General features: G+C 40.5%; 1 protein-coding gene across 34 annotated transcripts in view; it reads right to left on the bottom strand.

Annotated features, from left to right (window-relative positions):
- The window catches only part of LOC128902031 (CUGBP Elav-like family member 4), a 684112-nt gene that overhangs the window by 663200 nt on the left and 2890 nt on the right, over nucleotides 1-18022 (bottom strand). The window lies entirely within an intron of this gene.

Raw genomic sequence — 18022 nt, 5'->3', positions numbered from 1 at the left:
CATCGGAGTCAAATAGATTGGCTTTTCTGCTGCCCCTGCTAGACCCCACACAGAGATGAGTTGTGTGGCGTATGATCCCATCCCAGCCTATGCACACTGCAAAGGAAAAAAGAAAACTCCGACTCTTTCTCTCCTTTCTTCCTCCCACCAGACTGGGACAAAACCTGATCTCATTTATATCACAGTAATCCTGGAAGAAATTCACGGGAGTCGATTTCTCTAGATTTACACAGGCATAACTGAGAGCAGAATTCATCACCACGTCTTCATAGATGGCTCCTAAGCAGGGAAAAATACTAAGGCCTCCTTTATCTTGATGGCACAAGATGGCTCAATAAATGTAAAGCACGTGTTATATAACAGTAGAATTATCCATGGTATTGAGAGCTCACAGATCCTGAAAGTCTTTTCCGCTTGCAAGAAGGGGGAATTAAATGAGGAGAAAAATATATATTGAATAAAGTGCTTGTTGCAGAATATTTTTTTAAATACTGAACTGTGAAATCTAAAGTAGGGCAATACCCTTCCTTTCAACAATACTTTGACTTCCTACAGTCAGCGGATACAATATGCATAGGATTCAGAAAAGAACCCATTAAAATTCATCAAACCGTGTTTCCGGCTATTTAGTAAATTTTGAAGAAAAGAAACCTATTGCCTCTTCTGCTCCATACGATGGCCTCTTTGAATGTAATTAACCCTTCATTCATAGGTCTTTCTATCCAACTAATCTCCCACCCTGTGCCTTACGATGCATTTTTAATAACCGCAGCTAATACTGCCACCTAAAATCCTCCAGCACTCACTATTCAATAGAGCTCTTTGCACAGGCAAGGTGCTGTAAATCTCCATAAACAGTGCTTGGATGAACAGCAAATTCAGATAAGCGATGTGTTCTTTTTCATGCCTTCCAGTTACAAACAGGGGATGCTCTTCATCCTTCAAGGTAGATTTTTATCTGAGAATTATGTTGATTTCATATCTGCCCAGGGGATTTAGCTGCTGGGTTTGGGGACGCTGAGCAAGAAGGGGTGTAAGGAGGGGCAAAAGGGCATAAATAAATAGTGAAACAATAAAGAGATGCCTAGTAATACACATGCAAATAAACCTCCAAAATTAAAAGGCAAAATAATAATGGATCCAGGAAAATCAAGAGATGCTTTACGAAGTGTCGACTTTATCTAAGGTGTAAAACTCTGGTCTTTTTATTAAATGGTTGACAGAGACTCAAGACCCAATCATCTGGTCTAGTCCTGAGTGCAATAAACTGTGACCAGTTTCAGATCGGAGCTCCTATTTATGGAGGTGCTATGCAGAGAGGGGGATTATATCATGCAAAACAGAAGCAACCAAAAATATTCCTGTTCCCCCCTTCCTTTTTTCCCATCTGATAAATGAGCTGGTTTGTCAAAACAGGGAGTGGAGCTCGAGGGGCCAGGGAAAAGGGTTTGGTATAAAAAAAGAAAACTGAAGATGAGAACTGAAAATATTCTGTGTTTCTCTTTGCTCAGAGCAAATCCCATTCCCAGGTCAAATCTAATCAGAATCTGTCCATAAAAAAAAACAACGAAGGAAATATTTTGAAATATAGGAAGGGTCTTAGCCCGATCCATGCTGCAAGGTATTCAGGGCACATGGTGTTTCTTTCATGATTTCAGTGTTCTGCCACAGCTATGAAGGAGTGTTATTTCTGAGTCACAGAATTATGCTTTTCACTTGGCTTCTGTAACACCCCTACGCTTAATTATTTCATCTGAACTGCAGATTTCCAGGGATCCAGCAAAGCATTTAAGCACCTGCTCAGCTTTAAGAACTTATTGCATTCTGAGAGGCTTTACATAATATGAATTAAGCACACACTTTGCTGGATGGACAGCTCTATACCATAACAACATTTCATCTGGAAGAGATACAGGCCTTTTCCCAAGGGGTTCGTTGTTGTTTAGTACATTGGTCTAAAATTTAACCATGAGTGTATGTGCCTTTTTTATTGAAAACTTTGTCGTATCTGATTGAACTCTGTCACAGTGTTTGTGATCAGTCTTGGACAACTCGGAAAGGACTAATCCTGGCACTGCAGGATGGGACACGAGCACTACAGTTTGCATATCGGATGCAAGTATCACCCTAAGCCACTGGGAAGCCAATATGAAGTCTGCCTGCTTAACAGAAAGGCACTGCCATCGCCTTGCTCTGCCAAATTTTAAAGAGAAAGCAGAGTGATTCTGTTTAAAATGCACAAGACAGCTGTACAGAGGATGAGAATTTCAAAGTACGGCACAAGTCTTACTTTATGAGGAAAAATTATTGTCATTCTTCTTCCAGAGCTGGAAAGGAAAGAGAAAAAAGTGTATAGGAGCTCAACTCTGCAAAATTTGCAGATCTAAGTAAGTGGCAGGCTAAGTGCTACACAGCAAGCTGTGGAAAAATATCAGCAATTAAAAGCCAAAAATCTGGTCTCTGAGCTTCCCATTAAAAGACATGCGATGTACTATCCTCCTACCCAAGAAAAAGTATCAAGTACACACTACAAATTTTGAAGTTAAACACCCATATAGGGGGATATGTTAACTGCTCCACACTCCACTGGCACTGGGCATGTTGCCTATAATGCCATGGAAATGTGTATACAAGTTAACAGCAAAGTTCAGTCGCTGTGAGAAGATGTGTATGGATTCGTCTGCTTTAATTGTTTCCATGATTTAATCATTAGGCACCAGGAAATTAATCTGGGCAATAGTCAAGACAATCTGCACAAAGCTGGGTCCAATGTTGCTAAAACAAGCTGGCTGAAATTAAAAAGTGCAGCTATGACTCTCCACCTGATACCAACACACACACACACAAACAAACACACGCACATAAAAACAGCACCGATTATTATTTTTATTATTTATGGACACAGATGAAAAGCCAAAGAGGGCATGGTAATGCACACAGATGCTGATTAGCTGGAGATTATATTGATGATCTAATAAAAATTCACTTTGTCTCTTAAACTGCACCAGGAAAATCAAAGAGAGATTAGATAACAATCAGAGAGAATGAATAATAGAAGGGAGAGGTAACATCGTAAACCATAACTCCCCTGCAAAATGTTCTACCTTAGAGTACCCCCAGTCAGAATAAATAAGGGCTGGTGGGTGTAAATACAGTCTAAATGTACATAGGAAGGAGGCAGATGTCTCTTTGTACATGTATTATTTGTCAATAATCAGCCAGATATGTGCATCTACCTGCACAGGTTTGCAAATACACACACACACACATCTAGATGCATGCACCTTTCTAACTCAGTTGAATGGATTATGAGAGGGAGCGAGAAAGAGAAGGCATTGTGTTTGGAGAGGAACAGATGGACACAGAAAAGCGTATGGGGTGCATGATTAGAAGCGTACGGGAAACAATCTGCGAGAAAGATGTGAACTTGCGGGAAAAAAACAACTCAGTCTCTACTTGACAGGGTAAGAGACACGTGCAAACCCCCACATGCACATGTATTTACCTGGACATACACCAATGTGGGTCCCTGTCTGAAAAAAGGGTCCCTCCAGCCACAAAAAATCCCAATTGGGGAGATGGGAGAAAACTTTCCCCTCTTAGAGTGCTTGCTTGAAAAGAAGCACATCCAACGTTGGTTTAACTTTACTGACCATGTTTAATATTTGATTAAACCTTTGGCATAGCTGACTATCCTGATCTGAATAGATGATCCAGTGCTTTCCCTGGTAGTAAAGCCAAGCATAAGTAATAGCTGTCCTCTGACTACTGCTGCCTTATGCATACAAGTAGGATTTTGCCGTGTCTGAAAACCTGCTACATGCTTCTGGATTCTTTTCAGCTGCTCAGTATTTTCAGCTGTGCTTTATGAAATCAAACAAAAAACCCCAAAACGCTTCTCCCAGACATGGAGGGGGCTGCAATTTATTCATAGCTGAGGGAAAAATCCCTTCCTTCCAAAGTCTTCCTTGGATTAAGTATTTTACCTGTTCTCCTCACTGTACTTTTTGCCTGTGGTTTGCATTATTACTTGCTAAATACATTAGAAAATGCTCATCAGTTTCCTCAGCAGCTTGGGGATGTTTGTGTGGTTGCCCCCACACACACACACACACATACATGCAGCAATTTTATAAATAAATCACAGTCACAGGCGTGAGGAGAGGGCATGCAGTGCTTCATAAGGAAGTAGAACAGCAAAAAGAGAAGACATCTCCAGGATCAGAAAATAGGGGCTGTCAGTGTTTCTCTGCACCTCTTAACGCCTGTGAGATGGCCACTGCTGCTGATCACAGAAGATTACAGAAGGGGACACCAACCCAGGCTGCTTTTCCCCTGGCCACCCAGGTGAGGAAATGTTTAATCCCTCAACACAGACAAAAAACAGGCCTAAATATTCAGCCTACATGCTTTACACCTCAAATGAGACCAACAGATATAGTTGGAAAAAAATAGACAAGCTTTCAGGCACACAAGAAAGTAAGTCTGTTGTTTTTTTCCCAGCTATATCAGCTGGACTAATAAAAGATATTACCTCTCCTTAGAAATGTTGTCTCATTTATATCCTTAGACCATCACCGCTAAAGCTACAGCATGACTTCTACCTTAAATACACACAAAGCTCTTTGCAAAGCTGGATATCATAAATTCCTCTTTACACATTGCAAACTGAGCAAGAGCGAGGTCTAGGAATGGGATCTGGCAGGACACAGAAGGTTAGTAAGAGGACTAGGCTAGAAATAAGTTCCTAATCCCTTCCTACCTACCTCTGAATGAAGAAGACTCTTATGCAGCACTACATCAAAGGCTTATTTTTCTTTCTTGCTTTAATTTGGAATTGCTAGAGAAGGGTCCTGGAGCTGAGGGGTAGTTATGTTTCAAAACAGCAGGGAAAAATATTTTTGCTAGAAGCTGAACTATAGTCCCAAAAGGGGCTGCCAGGAATAGTTAAGAACAAGATCGCAATTTTAAGAATTCAAAGGAAAATGTATGCAGGATTTTTGTTCAGGTGTGAGAAATCTGCTGCTGATTTAATGAAACAAGAAAAGTAAAATAAAAAAAAAGGTGCAATTACCTTTGTGAAATTATAGACTTACTGCACTGTTTGGGTTTTTTTAATCTTTGAAACCGCATAATTTTAAGCTTTGAACCTCAAAAGAAAAAAACACCTTTTCTGTCTACTCTCTCAGTACTTTACGTACAGAAATACTTATGTTTGTGTATCTGTGTGTGTGTGTATACTTTGTGGGTGCAGTTCTTTCTGCTACTACCCATGGGTTTTTTTTTTTTAAATACTTGGTCAGTATGGCTCCCTTTTCCCAAACCCTGTTCAGGGAAGAGCTGAGAAAGAGGAGAGATAGTTAACGTGGTCTGAGAGAATCAGAGTTGTGACTCGCGACATGAACCGGTGAAGTGCTCTCTACAGGGGTGACAGCCAGTAACAGCACTAGGGCAAAACGGCAGTGCAGAGATGAACCGAGGGAAGAGGAGTGCGAAAAGTGATGGCAAGAGTTGGGGAAACAGGTCTGTAGCAGCAGAGGTTGACTATGGAAAATAAACAACTCATGAGCACAGGTAGGCTGAGAAGAACATTGTGGGAAATGGGCAGAGAGCCTGGAGCAGCACCTGGGGAAGGGACCTGACCCTGGGGAGAGGTCCGAGTTTGTGGTCCACACACCCACGCTTGCCCCTGCAACCAGGGGAGGAAGCTTGGGAAGGAAGGATGAGGAGCTAGTCTTGGATGCAAACCCAGCCAGCAAGAGCCCAGGTGCAGCACTTGGAAAGCAAACGCAGGGGCCAGGGATGGAGAACCGAGCCCGGGGAGAGAGCCGCTCACCTGGCAATCAGACAGATGTCTTTTGCTGGGTAGCAAGGAGCAGGGTCACTGGGCTCGCTAGTGGCTCGGCTATTTCCTTTTTGATTAAAAAGCTGCTGCCAGAAGTCCTGTCCCTGGATCAGCATAGAGGAGAAGACAGGGGAATGACACACCTATCCTATTGTGCAACGCCTTTTATGAATAAACTCATAAAATCTAATTCTACCAGCACCTCTCTGGCCTTTTTCAATGAGCTGGTCGGTAACAAATGATCATTTAACAGCACAAAGCAGCCGTTATATGGGAGAACAGATTGAGGCTAATACAACATACGTTCCCCTCCAAGCAAGAACCCAACATTCCATCTTCAATTTTTTTTCCCCACATCTGCAAACACTGTCAGTAAAGCTGAGTAAATATATAAATAATTAAACAAATACTTTCCCTGCTGCCCCCGAGCCTTTGAAACTGAGACTTAGTTGGATTTCAGGCAATCAAACAGCATCACGTTCACACGCTTACACTGCACTCATGCTTCCTCTCTGCCTTTGACAGAATATCATTGACTTGAGTGCACTGTGATGATTTCAAATAGACTAGGGGTTACATAATAGACTCTACAAACACACATACACACATGCACACTCCAGCTCCTCCATGTATTTCATAAGACATAAGCACAGATGGGATGGAAACACACACAAAAAACCCCCACATACATTGCTATTGATGAACTAACTAAAACTGTAACCGGAAAAATAAAAAAAAAAAGGGAGCCTGATTCATTTGGTTGTGAGATCTTCACTGTAGGAGATCACCTGAAACCATCCTTTTAAATGAAAAAGTTTCTAAATTAATTTTGTTGTGACTGGATACTCAAGGTCACTGGAATCTTGTTTATTCCCCACAATAAGCTACTTCTTGGGTAGTAGCAATGAACACTCCCTTCTGGACTACCTTGCTCTGCCAAAGTCAGGGATGTTCACATCCCTGCTTAAGGATGCTGTGTCTGTCTGTTGTTTGTGAGGCTGGGTCAGAGTCTAACTATTGACTTCAGAGAGTGTTGAGTCGGTCCTCAGCAAATGGACAACGACTGCCAGTTCCATCTGCCCATACTGAGGGCGGGAATACACTTGTCTAGAGGGAACTTGCTCTTTTTACTGATCCGGTGAAGGCAGATACCTTCCGCTTGATCCAAATCATATTGCGAAAAATAGGTTTGGATCAGGCCTTAGAGAAGAAAGGTGGGATGCAGCCCTTCATTAAATCCTTGAGCTTTGCAGCTCCCTCAGTTGCCATAACAATGAAGAGTATATATGTGATTCACTAAAAGAAGAAAAAAAAATAAACAATCAAGATCCTGAATCAGTGAATGATGATATTCCAGTAGACAGAGAATATCATAGGCTGAATCCTACTCACACAAAGAAAACTGGCAAAATTGCCATTGACCCTTTCTTAGCAAAGCAGGGACAAATATGCATTTACAAGTGAAATGAGCAAAGCTAACTTTCCACCTCTCCACCATGTGTTTTTTGAAAGCATGTTTTCCTGATCTGCACTGAAAGGGGCTCTGATGTAACACATCTGTCATCAGAGATGCACCAAAACATTTACTGAGAAAAAATAAATGTAAGATTTATGCCATTAACTTCTCCCTCCTAAATAAATAAAATAAAATAAAATAAAATAAAATAAAATAAAATAAAATACAACTGGCCTAATATTGCAGATGGGGAAATGAAAGATCAATAGCTCACTGGAGCCAATGGGAATCTTTCCATTGATTCAACAGGTTTCAGATCAAGCCTGAAGGCACCGAGTTTAAGTGACTCCATCAGAGAGTGTTACTGAGTAATTATTCACATTGTGATTAGAACCCAGGCGTCCTCACTGACTGCCCTCACCCAACAGATAATGCCCTTCCTTTGAATGAAGCTGCAGGCACAGACAGCAATTTAAAAGGGACATCTCTGAGGTGTATTAGCCACTAGCAAATAATCCAGAAGGAATGGCAATGCTTGATTTTCTTGTTTATTTGTTTGTTTAATTTGGTGTTAACTTTTACTAACCCATTGTAGAATCTAAAACCTAGCACCACTCTATCAATCACCCTTATCTTTTGCAAGATCTTTATGTTAATTTCCTTCCAGTGTTTCTATGCCTTTTTTTTTTCTCATTTCTGTCTATGACTAAACTTGGAGTTAAATATTTTGTAAGATACTCTTTTCTTTGGTATCAAAATTGGCTGGATCCAGACTCTTGCAAATAAATATGCAGCAATCGTATGCTTTTAAAGACTTTGCCAAAGGATTTTCATTGGTTGTCTTGCCCATTCCTCACTTCCACTCCTACTTTTCTCATTTATTCCCCGTATCTTGAATGAGATTTCTTTTTCTTAAAAGAAAAAAAAACACAAAACATAATAAAAAAGATAGGGAGAAGGAAAACAAAGCAAAAAAATTACCAGACTCCCTCCAAATGCACAAAACAGAACAAAACCCACAGAATAGCATAACTGAACAACAATATGTATTTATAAAAGAGGGTGAAAAATTGCATCCTCATACATGTATTATTGAAGATGGAATGCGATCAAATAAATCACTTTTAAAAGCAATTAAATGCTCACAAAAGAAAAGCACTCACCCTGTAAACTGAAAAAAGGCATAATGAAATGCAAACCATCTTGAAACTACCATATGGAAACTGGAACGAGACACTGAAGCTGAACAGTATAGCGGAAGGAGTGAACTAGCATACCTAGATAAGGCAGCCTATTGCTGAAGAGGGAGTAGTTAGGAAATTCAGAAGCAAGCAGGTCTGTGTATCTGTATTTAGATGAGTTAACAACCTTAAGGCAGTCACATTGCATATTATCGGGTATCTAGCAGAACTGCCCGTAATTTAGGGCCCAATCCAAACACTGCTGCAGGCAAGGTAGAGTTTTCCTGATGACTTTGGAGCAGGTTTGTAGCTGCTCTGCAAAATCCTATCCCATCAATAATAGATTATGCATATCATAGAATATATGTTACTTCCACCCTCTTTTTCCCCCCATTTATTAAATGCTGCTAAAGGAGTGAAAAAATAAAATAAATCAAGTGCTTTCATTGCATTGCTGTGTTGAAAAATAGCTCTCTGGGATTAATCCTGTTCTGACAGGGACTGAACTGGTTGATCAAAGTGGTCCTGGCTGCTCTGAGTTTCTCAGGTCTCTGGCTTCTCTGCTGCTTCCAGGCAAAGACCCGATCCTAGAGAAAGATGTATCTCATTTTTCTGTCTGGGTCATGTGAAATAATGGGCAAGGAACAGAGCCCTGCCTGTAAGAGGCAAGAAAACTGAGTTGTCTCTGGGTTAGCTTTCGAAGTGGTGCAAGCCAATTCAATATACTCAGCAAAGGTATCTCCCTCTCTCCCCACCCCCCCACGCGCCATTTCAAAGAAATGCATCTTTACCTTATTATATTATTAGAATCAATCAATATTATTAATATTACATGTGGGCAATTCTGTAAATTCTTCATAGTTCTCCTCCCTGTCTGTTAACAGCAGGTACGTTATACAGTCTCTGGTTAGATTGGTCAACTAGGCTATTGACAGTCTTAATAAGCAATATCTATATTGTGACATTTGCTCACAGAACTGAATCTCTCCTATAGGGCTGTCAGATTCCTTAAAGAAGTATTAATAAGCTCATTACTGTATTGCTACATATAATTTTAGGTGTGATTTTCACTCACCCTCAAGCATCTAGCAACCAAATACTCTTTTTTTCCCCTCCTAAAGCATTGGCCTTTTTACAATTGATCAAATAGTGAATTAGAGCATTATAGAGAGGAAACATAATCAGGGGATTTCTACAAGTACTTCTTTCTTTTGATCTTCTGATAACCTTCATCCCTCTGCATCCTAGGAAGGAAGCACTGTTTTATAGGGATATTATTAGGCTGATGCTGCTTTATACATCTACCTGCAAGAAGCTACTGAATCTGACAAAGATATTTATGTGCATTTGCAGTGAGTGATGCATATTATGTGATGCGAATCTATCCTTAGGGACTGAAAAGGAGAGGAACTATGTGCAAATGTAAGTCTGCCCTTTCGATACGTGCATGCATACACAGTCTCTGTGTATTATATACACAGGCATTTGAATTAGAAACAGGCCAAATATGCGGTCAGATATCATCAGACCAACTGTGTCTGCAAAGCTCCATTTTTATTCTGTTTGAAGAAGCTTTATGTCCAGAGTTATCTGCCCCAGCACATTGGGAAGTCAGCTGGGTTGCCTCTAAAAGTATTTTGGAGACTCAGACACAATGCACAAATAAAACAGAGATGGATTAATTAAGTGTGACTGTATCATTAAATTAGTATAATGAACAAACAGCTATGTATCATATTAAACTCTGCATATAATTCCAGGAACAGCCTGTTAAGTCACCTGCCACTTTCATGCAAGAGTGTGATCTCTGTACTGTCTTTTAGAAAGGAATTATTTAGAGACCTATATCAGCCTGTCTCTACTGAATGCATGTTTTCATTAATATGCACATATAATAAATGGTTGCGTGTGTGTGTGATATACAAACGTGGCAGGCACACTTCTATCTCTCTGCACATTTCACATAAAAGTTCATTCTTGGATGCACCTTTCATGCAAACTATGTCTTTTTATATTTTCCAGACTTATATAAGGAAATTACAGACCTCAATCAGGTAAAAGGGAAAGAATAGCCTGCATTACAAACTGTGTCTGCCCTGCACCTTGGTCTATCAAACCGTAATCAACTCTCTGGTGCCAAAATACTTTGAGAGGCCTAACAGCAAAGGCCCCTCTCACCAGCAACTATATATCCCTGGAAGCATCAACATTGCCAATAAAGCCATCTATGAAATAGTTAATGTTAAACAATGATTGTCCATGTTCAACAAAGGAGGGAGAAATAAACAGATACGGGTGAGGTAGATCAAAATCTGCATGCCTCATTGGCTGAGCTGTTGGATATTTCTAATGCACCTGAAGGGTTTGTGTCTAAGAGCCTGTTAAGTAACTTTAAACCTTTGATCTGTAGCCAGTCTTAACAAAGGTGACAATTAATTAAAGGAGAGTGCATTGCAATAAAGTTACATCCTGGTCAGTTTATATATACTGTCCAAAGCTGATTCACAGAAGTCACTGTCAATTAAAGTCTTCTTGGAGTCCAGTTCATTATCAATTTTTCCCCCTTGCCTCGATCAATATTTTTGGCTGCTTCTGCTTGACAAACTTAAGACATCTATATGTCTTGCCTTTCATTTACATGGAATAGATGGACGTATATGATTTATTTTTAGCTACTACGTATGGTAAGGCACTTCATTTGAGAGGTTTAAAGCTCTCATCCATCTTTATTTTAAGGACCGACAATAATAAGCCCTCTCTTCCATCGAGGGGATGTCAGTTGGACATAATGAATGCACATTAAAAGCTGCATTCACATGTGTGTGCATTCAGGCTGTGGCTCACGGTGACAAAAGCAAACAAATGCAATATCTGTGGTGACATTCTGACTCCAGCCCACACCAAGCACTGCAGCACAGACAAAGTGATTCAATAGATCCTGCAATCCCCAAAATGTGATGATGCATCTTCAGGAGTTACAGAGAGAGAGGCCCCTATAATATATACCCCAGCTCAGTCAGTAAAGCAACGGTGGAAGAAAAGCCATAACTTTAGCTCGCCATGGTTATTATTATTCCCTTTTTCCACTGCAGATTTTAATACATAAGGGTCAGTCCGCCATGACAAACCCCAGGAACAGTCATCTGGGCATTGGTGGAACAGTTGAGTGAATGAGAAATGTGGCAGGGGTCTGATTTTTGTCAGTTCCTCAGCTTTGTTTTAGTTTTAGTTTCACTTAAAGAAAGCAAGCTAAATTAAAGGACAAGCCAGCAAGCCTAGAAGTTGGTAGCATTAGCTGCAAGTGTTGTGGTTTGCTGTGTAAATCCACAATCCATAATTTTAAAGGGAATATGAAACATCAAGTAAGTGCAAGCCCGCACCAGGATTTCCAAATGTGAACCCACTGAAGTGATGGCAAAAGTCTCACTGACTTCTGCCCAGCAAACAGGCAACAGGCCTTTGCTCCCTAAGTAAAGATGATGCTGGGATTAATGAAACACCAGCCTGTTTGTTAAGGCCGGGATTCAGCTTAGCTCACTTAACACCTCACCTGCTTAGTGCAAACTCTTATGGGGCAGAAACCAAACAGCACTTGGTGGACAGGTCATTCTGAGCTCTGCAGCATCCTGCTGTTATGGAATATTATTGTAAGGCTATAGCCAGCACCTACGTGAGTCTTTGGGCATCTGATGTTTTTTTCTCTATTTTAAATGCAGGTAAGTGTCCCAACAGCCTAGGTCATCTCCCCCACTTTTTCTCCCTTGGAATCATTAGTGCCTGTGGCATAAACCCACCTTGGTTCACACTTGCTTGATGGGAGGGACAGTAACAGCTCCTTTAGCTTCATTATGGTCTGTCAGGTCAGTGCGGCTGGTATGCATGCACACGGGGTATGCATGATAAAAAACACCCTGACATCTTGCTGAAAAATGTGTCTGCGTATTGCCAGCTCTTAAGGCTAGGGTAGGCCCTCCTTGATCATCCAGCCCCTTCTGCCCCAAGTTCTTGACCACCATGCATAGGGAGTCCTCTGCCTGCCCTCCTTGACAGGTACAATCCACTTTTCGGTTGAGCACTTTCTACAGCCTCACTCACTCTTTACCCGAGCAAAATTTCCAGATGCTCTCTGACAACTTCTTTCAAAAGACTATTCCATCAGCTGCCTGGCTTTTATTATACTATGCAATTTGAATCCTCTGATAAAGACCTGTCTGCGTCACTGGCCACTGGCCGATGCAGGATACGGGACCAGATGAACCACGCTTTTCATCCAAGGTGACAAGGATGCTTAATTTTTCCCCCTACTTCAGTGCTGACATTCCTGATCTCTTCTGGCTGAATATAGGAAAAAATTAAAATAAAATAAAAACAAACTGTCCCCTGTTTCTATTGTTATATTTCAGAAAATAGTAAGCTCCTGATTCACCCTTTAATTAAAACCTTCTTTTGGCCAAGTAAATGCTATGAAATTTGGTTGTTGTCGCTATTTTATTTTTTTTAAGAAAAAAAGAAGTACCTTTTTTTCCTCCCCTAAAATGCCCAAGGGCACCAGTATATGTAAATATTGAGAGACAAAACCAGTCATAATCTATAAATGTGTAGAAAATATAAGTCTAACCTGGAGAAAGGCAAGAAAAGAAACAAAAGCTCTAGAAACACAAAGTTGAATTTCTTTCTTTTCTCCACATTATGTAACTTTAAAACAAATCCATTCTTGTAAGGATGATTAGTTGATATGGTAGTGGGGCTATCTGAAGAACAGCTTTCAGTGCAAAACTTAACAGCCAAGCGAGAGATCCCAGAAAACTGGAGTTTGCATTGGAAATGCTGACACAACTGTAACAATATCATAACTGGCTGCAGCTGCTTTTAGAAATCAGAATCCATGTCCAGATCCCTGAAAAAAGAGTTAACATATAGCCCTCTAATTTATGAAGCAATCATCTGGGCTATCTGTTTGAAATTATCAAATACACATGCATGCTCACCTGTACAGGAGATTATAACGTACAGGAGGTTGCTTTTTTTCTTCTCTCTTCCATCAAGCTATCCAATTGCATTTTGATTATTTTAAAGGGTGGTTCTTTAGATCTAAGGCATAAAGCCTCCTCTGTTTTATTCCAGTTTCTTTGTGCATTTGCCTCCCTAAAACTTGTTTGGTTTACTACCATGCTAAATGCTGTATGTGTTGCTTTCAGCCAGGCAAGCCTTATGTTTCAATTAGGGAGGAGTTTATTCGGCACCTGTATTGCATTGTGCTTCTTTTCTACTAAATTTCCATTTCCCAAAGGCTATATGCATGAATGTGTATACATCTCTTTTTTCTGTATGTATACACACACACAAATCCATACATTTATACATATATACCATCTTAACTGAACGCTCATTTTCATTGCACCTTTGAATTTCTGAGATATCCAAAACCTTCATAAACATACTTAACAAGGTTTTAGTTTTTCTATCATCTATCTTTGTAATCAAACAGAACAGAGTATAATGAATGGAAGCATTGTTTACCTACCCCCGAGGTGTCTTAAATTTCTAAATTATTTATACTTTTGAGAAGGTAAAGCAGCAAAAGAACTAAACTATTTTTTTCATACAGCATTTTTCTAGCTGCACTGAATGCTTATCAAGTGAGGTTCAGGTCAGGTAGGAACACCATCCTAACCACGGGACTGCAATGGTGGATTTCCAGGAGGTTTGGGGGATTGTGTGCTTCCCCCCCCCCCCCCCAAATAAGGGTTGAAAGAATGTTGTAGCTCTCAGGTCTATGGAAGACTCTTGCTTTCCCACTGCAGACTATCTTCACTCTTTAAGTGCACTCACCCACATGTGTTTCAGTAAATCTCAGTTAAGTGTGGAATATTGATTTCTTCTGACTTCCTAAATAGAATATTATGGAGACCTGTGTGCTTTAAATTAAAACACGTTCCAGGCCATGAGTACAAGCAAGCTTCAACAGAAAAAGGCTGTTTAAACCTATGGGGACAGTCCTATATTTAGATTACATTAATTCATAAATATTATACTAAATGCCACTTAAATTGACCTTAAATGACTTCAAAGATAATGCATTATAATATGGCTGTCCTGAGAGCACTAACCTTTACGTCTCCCAGTAACTCAGCCTTTAAGTATACTCCACTGCTAGATAAGAAGGGGGGAAGTTATGAATGAATGGCTTGCTAAATTGTTCAATTGTGATTAGTTAACTCCGTGCATATGTGTGTGCATATGTGTGAGCACATGGGTAGGTCAGCTCAGCCCAGGGCTGAGCTTGGGTAGTTTTCTACCCAAGGATCTCAGCATGCAGCCTCTTCCCAACCCTAGAGCAAAGTACCACAGCAGAAGCCTGTTCCTGCCCTGTGTGGAGAGAAGTGAGGATGGGGGAAACATGCAGCAGCTATGCTTGTGCCATGAAAGCTTGTTTTCTCAGGGATCTGGCAAACCTTTCCCGCCTTCCCTCACATGCTGCTTCCCTGTACCCTTTTCTCTCTTTGCATGTCTGCAATAGAATTGTGCTCCCCTGCCTCTTCCCTGGTATCTGGCCTGGTATCGGCTGGGGCTGCTGGTGAAAGAACCTGGGACTTCGCTCTCCTTTTGCAATAGTTTTTTTGGGAGGAGGGCATAGCCATGTACTTTATCTTCAGGTTCTTAATTTTCAATTTCCTTCTGCTGTACAGGAGCACCACAGTAGGATCTCTTCATAATATTTTCAAGAATACACATCCTGTGCTCTCATTTCAATGGATTTACACCTGAAATTACTCTGGTTGCTGTGTTTTTACTTTAAGCTAATTCCTGTCTCTTCCCTCCTCCCAACACAAACCCACCTTCTCCCCCTCCACACACAAGGTTTGCTCTCCATCCACTTAAATAAACTACAGCCCACTATTAACCCTTCAAGGGTATACCACTGCCACAGCCTCATCCCCTGGATTAGGAATGAAATCAACTGAGAGTGATGGATCAATTAATGTATAAGCATTATGCATCACTCATGGAAAGCATCTTGGGTTTCATATTGCCAATCCTATCCCTGAGAGCCAAGTTGGACTATCTTTATGCAATTCTTCACCTATGCCTGCAAAGCAAAGACAGAATAAGGAGATGTGAGTGAATACTATGCTTCACATGACTGCATTTAGAGAAGGGAAAAGAAAAATATAGATTAAAAATGAAATAAAATGAAATAAAATAATAAAAAAAAAGCCAAACACAATCCTCATCCTTCAAAGCCCCATCATCCTTTTTGACTTAATAGTAATTAATCACTACTGGCAAGAAAGTAATTTTTTTCCAGGTAGCCAGAGGCACGTTTTTATCAGGATTAGCTAATAAATCAGTGGCATCGTTAGAAAGGAGTTCAAACTCTTCTCAGATGTACTAAATAAAACTGATCTCTGAAATGCTGGCAGCTCGGTGTCTATTGAAGCTTCACTCAAACCCTAGCCTGCGAAATAACAATTATCATCATCATTTTTCCTTCCAAAGTCCAAAACTTCTAGGGGGTTAAAAATGACTGTTTCTTTCAAGATGAACTCATGCAATTTGGTTTGATGAGGTGACAAGATTTCACACCTGGCTTTTTTCCTCACTTGCAGCTTTAGAACAGAAATGAAATGAAGGGAAATGAAGTTAGTATCTTGCTTAATTCAGGAATATGTGTTAAACACATCCAAGCAAGATAAATGATCCCTCTCTCTCTCCCTCCCTCCTCCCTTTCCTGAGTTTGTCTCTGTGAATACAGGCATACAGTAAAAGAAAAACTGAACTGAAAGAGGAAGAATTCACATCTATGAAATAGAAATTAAAGTTAGCTCATAGATTGATTATTTACAGGTTTAAGATAGAACATAACAAAAGAATAAAATCTCATAAACAAATCAAAATAACCTCCCTCCACCACAAAAATGCTTTATCGAGGTGTTAGATCAAAGATTTCCTCTACACTATGTCAAATGATTATCTTCAGTGCAGCTTTTATTGTTATTATTTTTATTTTACAGAAACCTTAGATAATTTTTGCAAATACATGCGTGCACACACAAGCTCAGTGCCTACTCTTACTATGCCTCATCTATTAGACAAAACCTCCCAGGACCTTTCCTTCCCTGTGCTTCTTACTATTATTTTTATTGTTATTATTAATAATTATTATAGTATGGATGTCATGTTTAAATGATGCCCATCAGACCTTGATGTGGCTTCCAGGAAACTAGTCTGAAAAGAAAGCAAGGTTCAAAAGGTCTACACTGATCATTGTAAATATGAGAAGGGTGTTTGGAGCGACTGGCAAGAAAGGAAGGAATAAATATCCTATAACTTGGACTGAGTCCCCAGTCCCTGAGCCTTGAACATTTTCTCTAGCCTGTGTGAAACTGGTACTTTGCACTGTCAGGGTATATTTTCATTTGCATTTCCTGAGGGTGGAAGAAAGGAGGGGAGTGAGTGGGAAGGGGGAAGAGATGCCTGCTAAACATGCAGTTCAAGATTTACAACTCACCAAGGCATCTGAAAAGCTGGGAAGCCAGTAATGCCATTACCAGTGACTCTCCCTGCCAGGAGTCCACCAATCTGGAGTAGACACTGCTACTGAACCTCTCCTGTAACAGATGCAACTTCCACTTCCCCCATGGCCCCCTGCAAAACCCTTTCTCCTCCTGCACTAAATTTGGAGTCACACCCCAATCAATTATGATTTCTTTTCTCTTTCTTCTCTTCTCTTCTCTTCTCTTCTCTTCTCTTCTCTTCTCTTCTCTTCTCCTCTCTTCTCTTCTCCTCTCCTCTCCTCTCCTCTCCTCTCCTCTCCTCTCTTCTTTTCATAACTACATATCTAATGAAATAAACACACATGCACACACACATATATATACAGAACCTGAGTTAATAAAGTGGCTCACTTCACTCCTGGGTCTCTCCTGCTCCTAAGCAGGGCTACCATGCAAATTATCTTCAACTTCCTCCCTGCGAGTTGAGTCCTACTTTCCTACCTGAGGATCTGAGCATATCTCCCCCACTACACACACCCTCCCCCACCCCCAAAACGCAGCATCATCTAATCTGAAATGCACTTCCGGAGAGCCTAAGCTAAGCAGGGAAAGGATTGGGCAGAGATGGAGCGAGTGAGGCATCGCATGGGGAGTATGTCTCCACTGCCTTTAAAGAAAACCTAAAAAGTTCCTGGGATGGACTTAGGGCACATTAAAGTAGTGCTTGGAATGTGCCTGCTTGGAAACTTCTCCCCTCTGGAATTAAACTGCAACCCATCCCTTCTAGTTCACTCTCTCCAACACACACACACACACGTTGTGATTTTTCATACACCACCAACCACCACCACCCCTCCGCTTGAGATAGATAGGCTTTTTTATTGTTGTTTATATCCCTGTTCCCACGCTGAACAAAACCAAAATGAAATACTCCACCCACAGCAACTCACTCTCCTCTGCCTCTGGCATTAGAGTGGACTGCAAATAATAATTGTAACAACAGTAAAAATAAAAATTTAAAAAAAAAGGAAAAAAAAGAAAG

Source organism: Rissa tridactyla, chromosome W (assembly GCF_028500815.1).
Source record: "Rissa tridactyla isolate bRisTri1 chromosome W, bRisTri1.patW.cur.20221130, whole genome shotgun sequence".
Lineage (NCBI taxonomy): Eukaryota > Metazoa > Chordata > Aves > Charadriiformes > Laridae > Rissa > Rissa tridactyla.
The sequence above is the reverse complement of the archived record's forward strand: the minus strand, read 5'-3'. Positions and strand labels throughout refer to the sequence as shown.